Source organism: Cyprinodon variegatus, unplaced genomic scaffold (genome assembly GCF_000732505.1).
Source record: "Cyprinodon variegatus isolate N-32 unplaced genomic scaffold, C_variegatus-1.0 Scaffold17, whole genome shotgun sequence".
NCBI classification, from domain to species: Eukaryota; Metazoa; Chordata; class Actinopteri; order Cyprinodontiformes; family Cyprinodontidae; genus Cyprinodon; species Cyprinodon variegatus.
The window spans coordinates 510969-523084 of NW_015150470.1; the positions used below are offsets into that span (position 1 = coordinate 510969).

Below are 12116 nucleotides of genomic sequence, written 5' to 3' on the forward strand. Positions count from 1 at the left end.
ATTGGCATAGAAATGTGCAGCTGAGTGAGAAAAAAAACCCCTGCAGTATTGTCTATCTCCTCTCCAACACACCTGAATCAAAGAGCTAAAATCCCTCATCAGCATGTCATTCAGCTCTGCAGAGGACCACTAACAAGCTATTCATGTTATTCAGGTGTGTTGGAGAAAAGCCACATCTAATTGTTGCTGGATGGAAGCTCTTGTGCACTGAAGGTGGGGGCACCTCTGGATTAGGTGAACCAACTAAGAGATGTCATAAATACAACACATATGTGTCCTTTTAACATTTCCATCAGGGCTATGCAAATGTTGCTGCAATGGTCTGCTAATAGGATTTACTTAGTGTCTGTATGAGCAATGCAGATATTAAATCAGAACTGATCAGCAACACTCATCAACTTATACTTGGCTGTTAATAATATTTAAGTCAACTATATAATTTTTTTCATAGAGCTTGGAATCCAGAGGTTCTAAGTTCGATCCCCCACTCCCACAGACTACCACTCTGGGTCTCTGAACAAGACCCTTAACCCCACACTGCTCCCCTGGTGCTGCACAATGGCAGCCCACTGCTACCCAAGAGGATGGGTTAAATGCAGAGGTACATTTCTCCAATGTGAGATCATAAAGTAAAAAAAAAAAAAAAAAATATATATATATATATAGGCCTACATATATATATATATACTTGGTACTTGGTCATTGCTTAGGGAGTCAGAGTGGCAGTGGGTTTTGAACTCACAACCTCAAGCCCTATGCTCTAACAACTAGGCCACCATTCCACTCAAAAAATTAGTTTCGTACTTATCTGCAAAAAATGTTGGATTTCAGGCAAGGAGACAGTTTCTGTTAGATGTCACTGCACTACCAGGAGTGGGGTTTGAACCCACAAGGACATCTGTCCATTGGATCTTAAGTCCAACGCCTTAACCACTCGGCCATCCTGGTCACAGCCAAGGTCCAAATAATAATCTATATCGTGTGTTGAAGTCATATGTTGACTATTATTGGACTGTGCTTGTCCATATCTGAAGCAAGTGTTCTCAATTTGACAATTGTTTTAAATATGAATATTTATGATACACAAGGGGAAAACAGAATACTGAACGGCTACACACGAAGCTGTGCAATCTTCCTATTTTTTGCAACAGTTTGAAAAAGTCTATGTACTGAAGGAATTTACATTGCCTACTGTTAAAAATACATAGAAGACACAATGCATTCTAGCTTATGCCCCAAAACTAGCAATCATTTGTGTGTCCAACTGCTTTTGTCCTCAAACTGCCACAATGGCAAATTTGAGACAGAGAAGAAGGTTGGTTTTTAGCCTTTTAAGGAAAATCACAATATTTTAAGGATAAAAATACTGCTGAGAGAAAATATCACATCAGAATGGTTCTTCTATCAATCAGTGACATTGTAGTTTAAAATACCCATCAGGATAGTTCATAAGGCTGGCTATCATGCCGACAATAATCCAGTATTTATTTATTACAGATTGATTAAATTTTCCGACTTTGTTAGATTTATAAACCTAAAAATTAAGGTATAAAACTAGAAATAAACAGAGATAAAAATACTTGGTGACAGTGAGGGAGGGTATAATTCTCGGTTAATCAAAATTTCAAAATCTTAGCTTAAATATTAAACAATGTACATTTCAGTAAGTGGTGTGAAAGTATGGAGAAAACTGCTGAATCAAAACAATGTCCAAGCATGAGAGCATTCAGGGAAAAGGCCCAAACTGGTTTTCTAAAAAAGATACTAGATGGAAGAAGTGCAGTGAACATCAATAGGGGCTCTCAGTCACTGTAGATCAGTGTTTGTATATTTTTAAATGTGAATGGTTGTGTGGGAAATGTATAATAATTGTATGAATAAAGAAGTCTATAGGCACTCGTGAATGTGTATGTGCATTTTTTAATGTACAGAAATGTGTTTATTTCTCTCAATTAATAGACTTTGGAGTAGAATGGTCTCATAAATGAAGCAGGAATCTAAAGACTGTAGATGTTTAGGACAATAGCAGGGAAAAGGGGTAGAGTTAAAACACAAAAGCATTTAAAGAGAAGCTGGAATGGTGCATTCCATTATTTTACTAATTCTGCCCAAAAAGTATTAACTAAAATTTAAAATACTTATATCAACAAAACTATGCATTAACAAATTAACTATGATAACTTGCAGTAATATTTGATTTAAATATATGAATGGAATAAAACTTTATTGATCTCACAATGGAGAAATACACTATTATTTACACTTTTTAAAATACTGTTTATTGATCTGTGCAGACAAATTTTCTTTTGGAAAATTTCACTATTCCTGTTTGTATCCTGTATCTTAAACAGTATATAACAGTTATTAACTGATGACATTTCTTCTTCAGATGTTATTCCTGCCTTGTTTTTTCCATGAAGCCAGGAGCAAAGTTTTTACAGCCTCTGCGCAGAATTATGATAAGCTTTCAGCCAATAGTTTAGTTTCTGACATTTTTTCTTTTTCACATAATAAAAGTTATTATATGTAGAATGTAAAGAAGTTTTTTCTGGATGTAATTTTCGTAAATATGCGCAGATTTTCATAACCTCCTTTTAATAGAAGAAAAAGGTCAACTTAGTTTTTCACAAATTTTGCCCATGCAAATAAATTCCCTTTAAAACAGGACCTAAAGCAGTATTACTCATGTTAGAAATGTTATCTTTGCTCTGTTAGATGCAAACTGATCTGTGAATTTCTGTTGCCTTATATGGGCATGCTGTGGTCTGGAGTGGGATAAAGGAAGCTGAGATCTTTGACTTTGGCAGCATAAGATGAAGTCTAAGGGGTGTATCTTTAGAGGATATAGAAGAAGACTTAAATTTGGGGCTGGGTTTCATTCAGCTTATGGAGGAGGACTGTATGATTTGCTCAAGATCAAATGTTTTGTTACAATTAATCGGAATAAATTCTGTTAAAATGGTTTTTCCTTTTTTTTAAATAATTTTTTATTATTACTCCCTCATAAAAAAACAGGACCGGGTTCAGACACTTAGCCTTTATCCATTTTAAGCCTTCTCTGTAGAATCCTTTTAAACCTATTATAATTTGGTCATTTTGTCGATAGTTAAACGCAATAAGAGTAAAGTTCAAATACTGAAGCAGGCACTGGAGTTTCAAGTCGAGTGCAATTGAAAAAAACTGTTTTCATGTTTTATTTACCCAGTAAATACAAAATCAATGTATCTTTGCATTATACACGGTTCACTTTAAATATTTCACTCTCAACAAGCCATTTTGCAAATTGAGAATTCTGTGTACTCTTGTGCCCATTTGTGCATCTATTTGCATGTTTCTGAAAATAAGCTAATTCATCCTACCTACCTCTCGAATTTCGTGCATATATGCAGATGTACATTACTGGAGTGTTGAACAAATGCATGACCCAAAAATACACTGATTGGTCTGAGCAAGGGGGGGTGAGGAGGAAGAAGGGGAAGAGATATTTACTCATGTGCATGTGTGCCAGTCAGTAGGGGTTCATAGAAGGAGGAGGAAAGAGAGAAAAACATAGATTGAAGTTCGAAATGTTTGTTCTCTCCCCACTTGTCCCACTTACATGTCCCTACGGAGTCCTAAAGAAGGAAGGCAGAGTGATTCACGCGGGGTGTTCATGCTTATGTGTTTATTTGTGTGTGTGCGCATACATGTAAAACCTAAAAACCCAACCTCAAACAGAAGAGAAGAGAGACAAAAAAGATCAGGATAAAGAGACGGATTGAAATAAACAGACTGACAGCAAAGACAGGGAGTGATAAGACAAGAAAGACATGAATTGAGGAGGGCATAAAGTTAAAGAGGAAACAGACACTCATCCATGAGTGCATATACACACAGGCATGATTGACAGAGACCGATGGGCACGCCTACACAGGGAAAAAAGATGAGGGGAGAAAGAATGACAGAGGGAAAAGAGAAGGCATGAAAGAGACACAGTGATCCACATCTGGACACAAATCAAAGCAGACAGCAGAGAGACAGACAAGAAGACGGACAGACAGGAGGGGACGAGGAGCCATCAGTAGCTCGGTTTGTGTGCTCGTCCTCAGCTGCTCTCTAAAACCCGTTCCAACCAACGTCTTGGTCAAAGTGATGACCCATGACCATGCTGACTTTGGTGTTAGATTTGCTTGCAGCGTGCCTAGACAGCGGTGACTCATTAGAAACATCCGCTTCAATAAGAGCTGTTACATTAGCTGTTGTAAAACTCTCAGGCCGTTTCTTAATATGTGTACTTGTGCGTTCTCGTGTGCTTGTGTACTTGTGAAACGTCATCAGCCTCAGCCCTAGTACTATTCCAATTCACAAGAACACAAAGACAGAGAACGGACAAAGTCCCCAGATGTTGTTCTCGCCCCTCCCTCTTTACCCAGGGTGCATCAGAGCAGACTAGTCCGTTCTTGAGATTGACATCTGTCCCAGGATGCACTGCAGCAGCAGGGGTGCCTATCTCCAGCTGTCTACGGTGAGAGGCGGGGTCCACCCTGCACAGGTCTCCAGTCCATCGTTGGATAACACAGAGACAAACTGGACAAACAACTATTCACGCACAGACTCACACCTAAGGAGAATTTAGAGAAGCCAATTAACCTAACAGTCATGGTTTTGGACTGTGGGAGGAAGCCAGCATACCTGGAGAAAACCCACGCATGCTCAGGAAGAACATGCAAACTCCATGCAGGAAGATCCCGAGCCGGGAATTGAAGCCAGAACCTTCTTGTTGCAAGGCAGCAGTGCTTCTCACTGCGTCACTGTGCAGGCCCAGTTCAGGCCAATGAAAGTTAAAGTTCAATAGAACTTTCAAGCTCAAATATCCATTAATGTGAATGCAAGACTTAACATTTCAGTCTCTCCAGGAAAATTCAGCACATTTCTACTGAAAAGACAGAACCAGTATAACTTGCCTGGAAGGGATGCTCAGAGAAAAGCATAGACTGTGTAGAATAGGACAATATGACTTCATTTATTTTCTGTAATATTAATTAGACTCGACCTTATTTATCCCCTGGGTTTACTCCTGCAGGAAAAATATGGAAGTTGGAATTTGGAAATCACCCAATGTCTGCGTTAGTGTATTACAAAGTAAAAAAAAAACACAAAATACAAGAAAAATGAAACACATAGACCATCAACACATAAACCAAAAAGTAACTTTTAAAGCATGGTGGTGGTGGAGGGATCATTTGGGCTTGTTCAGGAGCCTCAGGAACAAGGTATCTTGTGCTCACATAGCTAGCTCTGATTCACAAAGCTTTCTAGACTCAGAAGTAAAGTTATCTTTCCAACAGTTACCGTTTGGACCATACTGGGTTGTAAAACAAGGATTGATACAAAATACAGTAAATCCAAAAAAAGAAAATTAAAAACAATCCACTAGACTTTATTTCCAAGTTTGAAGATGTTTCACTTCCCATCCAGGAAGCTTTTTCAATTGAAATGTCAGGAATAGAGAGGTTTTATACAGTAGAAACAAAGTTTAAAACAAAGTCCAGTGGATTGTTTTTAATTTTCCTTTTTTTGGAATGACTCTGACCTGGATGACTGAGAATATTTTCCAGCATACAGCATTTAATTCGTTAAAAACAGAGCTGAAAAAAAAAGAAACAACAACACTGAAGAGTTTAGAATGGCCTAATTAAACCTCAGCCTGACTCAAATTCTGCAGAGGGATCTTAAAATAAGATACAAAAATATTACTTTATTACTGGTTTCTATAAAAATGAATCAGCAGCATGTTCACAAGGAATTTGCAATAGAATCAGTGCCTTTCCATTGCATCATGCTTTTCTGTAGGCTTATGAAATATCGATGCAATTCTGCAAACCCAGAGAAGCAAATAAAGATACTAAATCTTTTTTAATGTTCATTTTCCTTTAAAAAAAATTTATTTCATGATTACAGTACCGTTTTGACGCTTTTATTTCATGTATCCTTCTTCATTCTGTATTTGAAGACACTGATCGTTCTCATAGTTTTGTAAATTGCTTTAAGTAACATTTATAGGGATGCTGCCCTATATATAATAACCAATGCAGATTTATTGTAATTTCAATAATATCTGGAATGCAATAGAAATGTCTTTTTTTTATCTTTATATACGTACATGTTTGACGTATGTATGATGACGTTTCATCTTCTTTTGCAAAACAGATTTTTTTCTACAGCACAATACACACCACAGCACATCACTTTCCTCCTCTTTTTAGATAAGTAAAAACTTTACCAGAAACTCTGAAAAACTCCACAAAGCTTTAATTCTCTCCCTCTTTCTGCCTTCTGGTGTTTCTCTGTCATTTCCCCCATTTTCTTCTCTCTCCAGCTTGCTCATTTCAGTTTCTTTCCTAACTACTCCTCTTCCTCTGTTTTCCTTTCCTCCTCCCTCATCTCTCTGGAACAGTTTTAATTAGCTGGTAGCCTGAGGTCAACCTCTGCTCCTCCACATCAGCTCACACCCCCACACACATGGTAGATTCGCTTTTCATGGGCACATTGCTGTGCCTTTCTGTGTGTATTTGGGTTATGACAAGCAGAATTGATTTCTGCCACTTTATTCTAACATCAGATAAGTATACCAATGTCTGCCTTAATGTTGAGTTCAGGAACTCCCATGATGTTGAGCAGAAATATTTAATAAAGTTTACGTCTGCGTCGGTAAAACTCAGATTTTAATAGACTGAAACATTTGTGTCTATAAGTGTGTGTGTCGGATTTTTGATTCTGCAGATCAGAGTAAATAAAAGGTTGCTCTTTTAAATCGGTGATGCGTGTGGGTGTAAATAAGAACATAGACAACAGATATCTGGAGATTCTTGTGACATTAGCAGAGGCACAGAGGAGGTGCATCAGATCCATTTTGTATTGCAGATAAACAGACACAAACCACCAATATGTCTTTAAGATACAAAATCTAAAATTATACATCCAGTTTGATAAAATTTTTCATCAAGTTTTTTTTTTAGATCGAATTAAAAATAAATTTTTTGAGAAAAGTGGCTGCAGGGAGAAATTAAAATTAAATTCGTAGGGAAACTCCTGTTCCAACCGTTGTATTTCCGAGTTCTTCCGAGTGGTGCATGACTTTACACAAGAGAATAAAGTGAATGTGATTGGTTGATTATCAAGGGGACAGGATTGTTGTGTTACAAGGTTCGCAAGCAAGTTTGGTTGTGGCCGGTTTGTCGGAAGCATCTTGCTAACCAGTTAGCAACTTAGTGCTAGTAGGTTCCCAATGGGAAATTGCATTGGGAACCTACTAGCAATAAATTGGTCACTTAGAAACGACACTGTCAAGGAACGCTATGGACAGAGGAAACATGCAAGAGGAGGAGAGTTTAGTGTAGGAGGTCGTGGATGAGTCTCCTCAATGGTCAAGGAAATTATTCTCATTTCTTTTTTCAACCTTTGCGTATATTAGCTGCGACATATGAATCAAGACCAGAATCATGACCAGAAAAATTAGATTGACAGACGACCGTTGATTGATGATTGGCCTAATTTAGGTGTACAAGCTGACATATAACTGGCCTGCATAAAATAATGACTACATGTTTAAGCCAGAATGATTTGACATTTAAATATGATTTCTCTACGACTTTAAATCAGCAGGTTTGGTCTAGAGGACTCTGTATTCTAAAAAAGCACTTCTTTGCTCCCTGATACAGAGTCATGGGACAATCTGTGAGTGAGTGCGTGCTTTACACATGCTGATACATTTGTCTGTTTCTGTTTTTATGCATTCTTGATCTTAATTCACTTCCAAAGGTCTGCATATCTTTCGATACACTTAATCTCTGGCCATATGTGTGCCAGCAGTCTGGGCACGTGTTTGCTCCTTACAGTGAGTCTCACAGACAACAGAAGGTTTTTCATTAGATAAAGTATGAAGGAGGCAGCAGAGGATTTGAAGGAGTCTGGTGGGAGGAGATCCCAGTCACAGGACTATCAGCAGGGAAACAACAGTTCAGAGCGGAGGAACATCCAAACACTTAGGGAACACATGCAGTCGACTGTTTACATGCTGTATACATGGATAACACGCTTTTAAAATAACAAAATGAAAAACAAACAAAAGGTTTGAAGATGAGTTCTGCCTCAGCAAACTGTGCCTAAAAGCATTCCTTAATCATTTCACATTTTACCAAATAAAACTACAAACATCACTGTATTACTTTCGTACCTTAAGAAATACATAGACCAACTTTAAACAGTTTATAACAGTCAAGTAACTAAAAGAAAAAAACAAAACAAATGTACCTAGTCCAAATTCTTTGTCTTTACTCACTTTGCACATGAAGACACATTACTTTTCTGTAATTTGTCTTTTTACATAGATCAAGCTTAGTGAATTGAAAGTATCTATGAGTAGACATTTAAGGTCTTTCCAAAAATCAATTGGTTTTATATTTGGACTTTGACTACGCCATCTAATAAGCCAAGATCTAAGCCCTTACATTTTAGTTTTGGTTGTTCATGTTGGGCTGTGGTGTTGAAAAGATGAAACTCCAGCAAAGTCTCTGGCTAGTGTTTCTTCTATAATGGGTCATATATTTCCCTATATTTCCATCCTGTCATGTCTGTGCACTTTTAGTGTCACTGCTAAATAAAAGCATGCCCCTATAGCATCATGCTGTCTCTATCAACATTTGCCTTTGGTTAAGTCTCAGGTGTATGGTTAGCAAAGTCTCAGGTGTATGGTTAGCAAGATTTAGTGAAGCAGAAAACTCAGGGGCCCATTTTACAAAGCAGGTTTACTGAAAACTCTTAACCCTTTTAATCCTGAAATCAGGGAAACTGAGTTTCACAAAGAGAGTTTACTCAAGCTGTTTCTGTTACCATAGCAACATCTTCCCCAGAGCTAAGCTTGTTGGGAGCAGGTTTTCTCCAGTAAACTCAGTGTTCTCTGTCTCCGCACTACTTAAAGCAAATCATGTTGTTCTGTTTTCCGTTTTCCTCACCACAAACATCCATTAGACAGATAGGGTGTTAAAAACATAAACATAGCATGTCCTTTTGGTGAGAATTCAGTTAAAGAATGATCAGCATTAATGGTGAGGGTTCTCATACTGTGCATTGATGTCTCTTATATTTAGAAAGTTATATTTATGAGTGCTAAAGTTTCACCTTATCTGTCCTCACATTTCACAGACACAGATGTCTTTAGGAGATATTTAACAGAACCTGATATCAGTAAGAGAACACTGATGTGTTTGATACTAAACAACATTATAGAAAACCACTGCACAGTCAAAAAGCATCAGTCCCATAGAATGGCTTCAGGCTGTGTCTCTGCTACCTTCCAGCAGGTTACTTATGGCTGATAATATGCAGCTTATCACTGACAACAGCCGCTACATCTTTGTCTAAAACCTTAAATTTAATGTACTATTAACATAATTTATAGTTTTTATCTACTTTATTTGCAATGTATGTTTTTTTAAACTGCGTCTTTATTCTAAATGAATTCCACATGTTTCAGTCACATGGATTTAATGTGAAAAACAACTCTGACAGTTATTTTAAGTTTGTTTAATATGAGTGAGATGCGGATATTTTTTTACAGTACCTGAAGAACAACTTTTTTTTCACATTACAAATAAATAGACAAATTAATTCAGCAGGAAAAAATGAATAATCTTAGGGTTATGATTAGGATTAATTCGGTGATAACCTATTGAGCCTACTGGTAAGTACTGCAGGAATCTGAAGTCATTCTATTGGACTGATAAACACTATTACTGTATTATTTACTGTGTAATGGAAGTTTTTATTCTTCATCTTCACCTGCTGACAAATGATTGCACCTAAATATAATACATCAATCCACTACCATTCAAGAAATAAATTAGTTTTCCCTGTAACGTTATTGTGGTCACAACAGACTATGGCAGGCCGTGTAGATATGTAATAGTTTGGCGGAATGTGTATTTCTGATATCTGAAATACAATTTTCCTTGTGTTTTTAATTCATGTGAATAACAACCTTGAGGATTTTAGGCTTTATGATACAGGCCTCTGCTCTGGTCTAATCTAAATGGATGTGACTAGTGACTCCAGGGATCCGTTTCACAAAGCAGGTTTAGCAAAGTCAAACTTAAATCCTCAACCGTGAATTGATTTAGTCTAAGGTTGGAAATTCTGAGTTTTCAGTTTCATAAAGGCTGCTGTGAGTTAATCAACTCCAGTAGGTCCAATCAGAGTTGAGCACATGTGAAACAAGTATAAAAAGCCATTATTAGTGGAGCCACCATGAGCACAGACAAGAGAAGGTGCCTGTTTCCCCCACTGGATCTAGAAATGTTAATGCAGAAATGAAAGAAATAAATAGAGAATGTGTTTAAAAGATGTAGAAACAGAGCTGCTTCTGCAAAGGAGAGGAAGACGGTGAAGTAGAACATTTTTGCTCAAATTAATGTTCATGCTGTATGTAGTCTGTTATTACGGACCGTTTTTACAATTATTAGAAGGAGATGAAATCACACTCCTAGAGCTGAGCTGTAATAACAGACTTTCTAAATTAAAGTTTTGCAGCAGAAACTGAATTTTGGACGGAAAAAAAAAATATTGTATTTTAAATGTGTTCTAATTGTACTATTAACTTTTATATAACTAGAAATATTAACACAATTTAAAACTCAGTGTTTCCCTGATTACAGGTTTTGAAAAGTTAAAGTGTTCAGTAAACCAGCTTTTTGAAATGGACCCCTGATAACCCATGGTTGTTCTGAAAAATGTAAGAAATGAAACTATTGTGTAATATGTTTAAAAGACAAGAAATACAAGGAAAAACAGTACATAGAAAGTAGAAAAGAAAAAAAACGTAAAAATACATAAATTTCTGCATATCTTTGGCGTCATTGTTCAACCTTAAAAAAAGTCCCTTTGGAGAGCAAAGTATATGAAGCCATTTAATATTTTCCATTGGACACAAAGAGGATCAAGAAGAGGATTTTACAGAGGGCTTCACAGGTTTAGGGTAAAATCTGATCTGGTTTGGATTTCTTTGCATTGCATATTATTATGTTTTTCAGCAAGAAAAATAACATTTTATTGGCATAAACAGTATGACGGCACTGTGACTCCAAAGAAGAATAATGAGGGTTTCATTATCAAAGAAAAGAAAAGAAAAAAGAAAAGGGATAGAAAATATGCTGAAGCACAGATTTAATCCATCTAGTATCCCTAACTAAAGAGGCAAAATAAATCATTTTTAATATAAGGCACAGTACAGTCTTATTTGGATTTCTTAGTGTTGGAATTCAAAGGAAAACATTTCATAAACTTAAATTTTTTCTAATATCCAAATAGGGATATTTTACATAACTTAATAAAAGTAATATAAAAGAAACTTCTACGGAAATGTAATCAATAACTGGGTTGGAAGTCACAGCTCTCAACACAAAGAAATAAATCTCATTATTCAAGCCTGTCTAGTTCTTGAATACCAAGTACTTTCTTTCTTACTGCAGTAAGTGTTCTCACATGTACCTAATCTTTCACCTCATTTCACAAATGCTTTTTCCCTCACTGCTCAGATAAACTCATTTCAATGTTTACTTGCAGAACTTTTTAATGCACAGGCAGAAAAAAACTAACCTAAAAACCCTGTTTGATTTCAAGCAATCACAAGTGTATCTCTGCCTGCACTAACAAAGCGTTTCAATTAAAAACCTCAGAACAATGCAAAGTTTAGTTCCTTTCAAAGAAATTGTACAATAAACTTTTACAGTTTTTGTTTTTTTATGTTGTGAAACAACACTACGTATATAAATAAACTGACTTGAATCATGCCATCAATGTTACTGTATGTACGTCCCTGGTACGAGGTTTTCATACAGGAATCATCATATGAATAAATGTGGACTTCTGGTATTGCAAATAATAATTTTTTTCAGGGGACTAATAATACCACCATCGGCTCAGGGGATTTTTAAAAACAAATATGAAGTCATTGCGTTATCACAGATCGCAGATGTAAGACTTTATTACCACCACTGTTCCCACCAACCTCAATAAGTTGTTAAATTCATCCTGATATTGTTTCTATCTTAGGGCCGGATTTATCAAGATCCAATTTTGCG

At 36.5% G+C, this 12116-nt stretch overlaps 1 protein-coding gene and 1 non-coding gene across 2 annotated transcripts in view; both read right to left on the reverse strand.

The window, feature by feature from the left end:
* The window catches only part of LOC107092629 (kin of IRRE-like protein 1), a 143043-nt gene that overhangs the window by 84056 nt on the left and 46871 nt on the right, over nucleotides 1-12116 (reverse strand). The gene's annotated exons all lie outside the window — the stretch shown is intronic.
* Nucleotides 866-948, reverse strand: trnal-uaa. The gene has a single exon. It is a non-coding gene; the product is annotated as a tRNA-Leu (tRNA).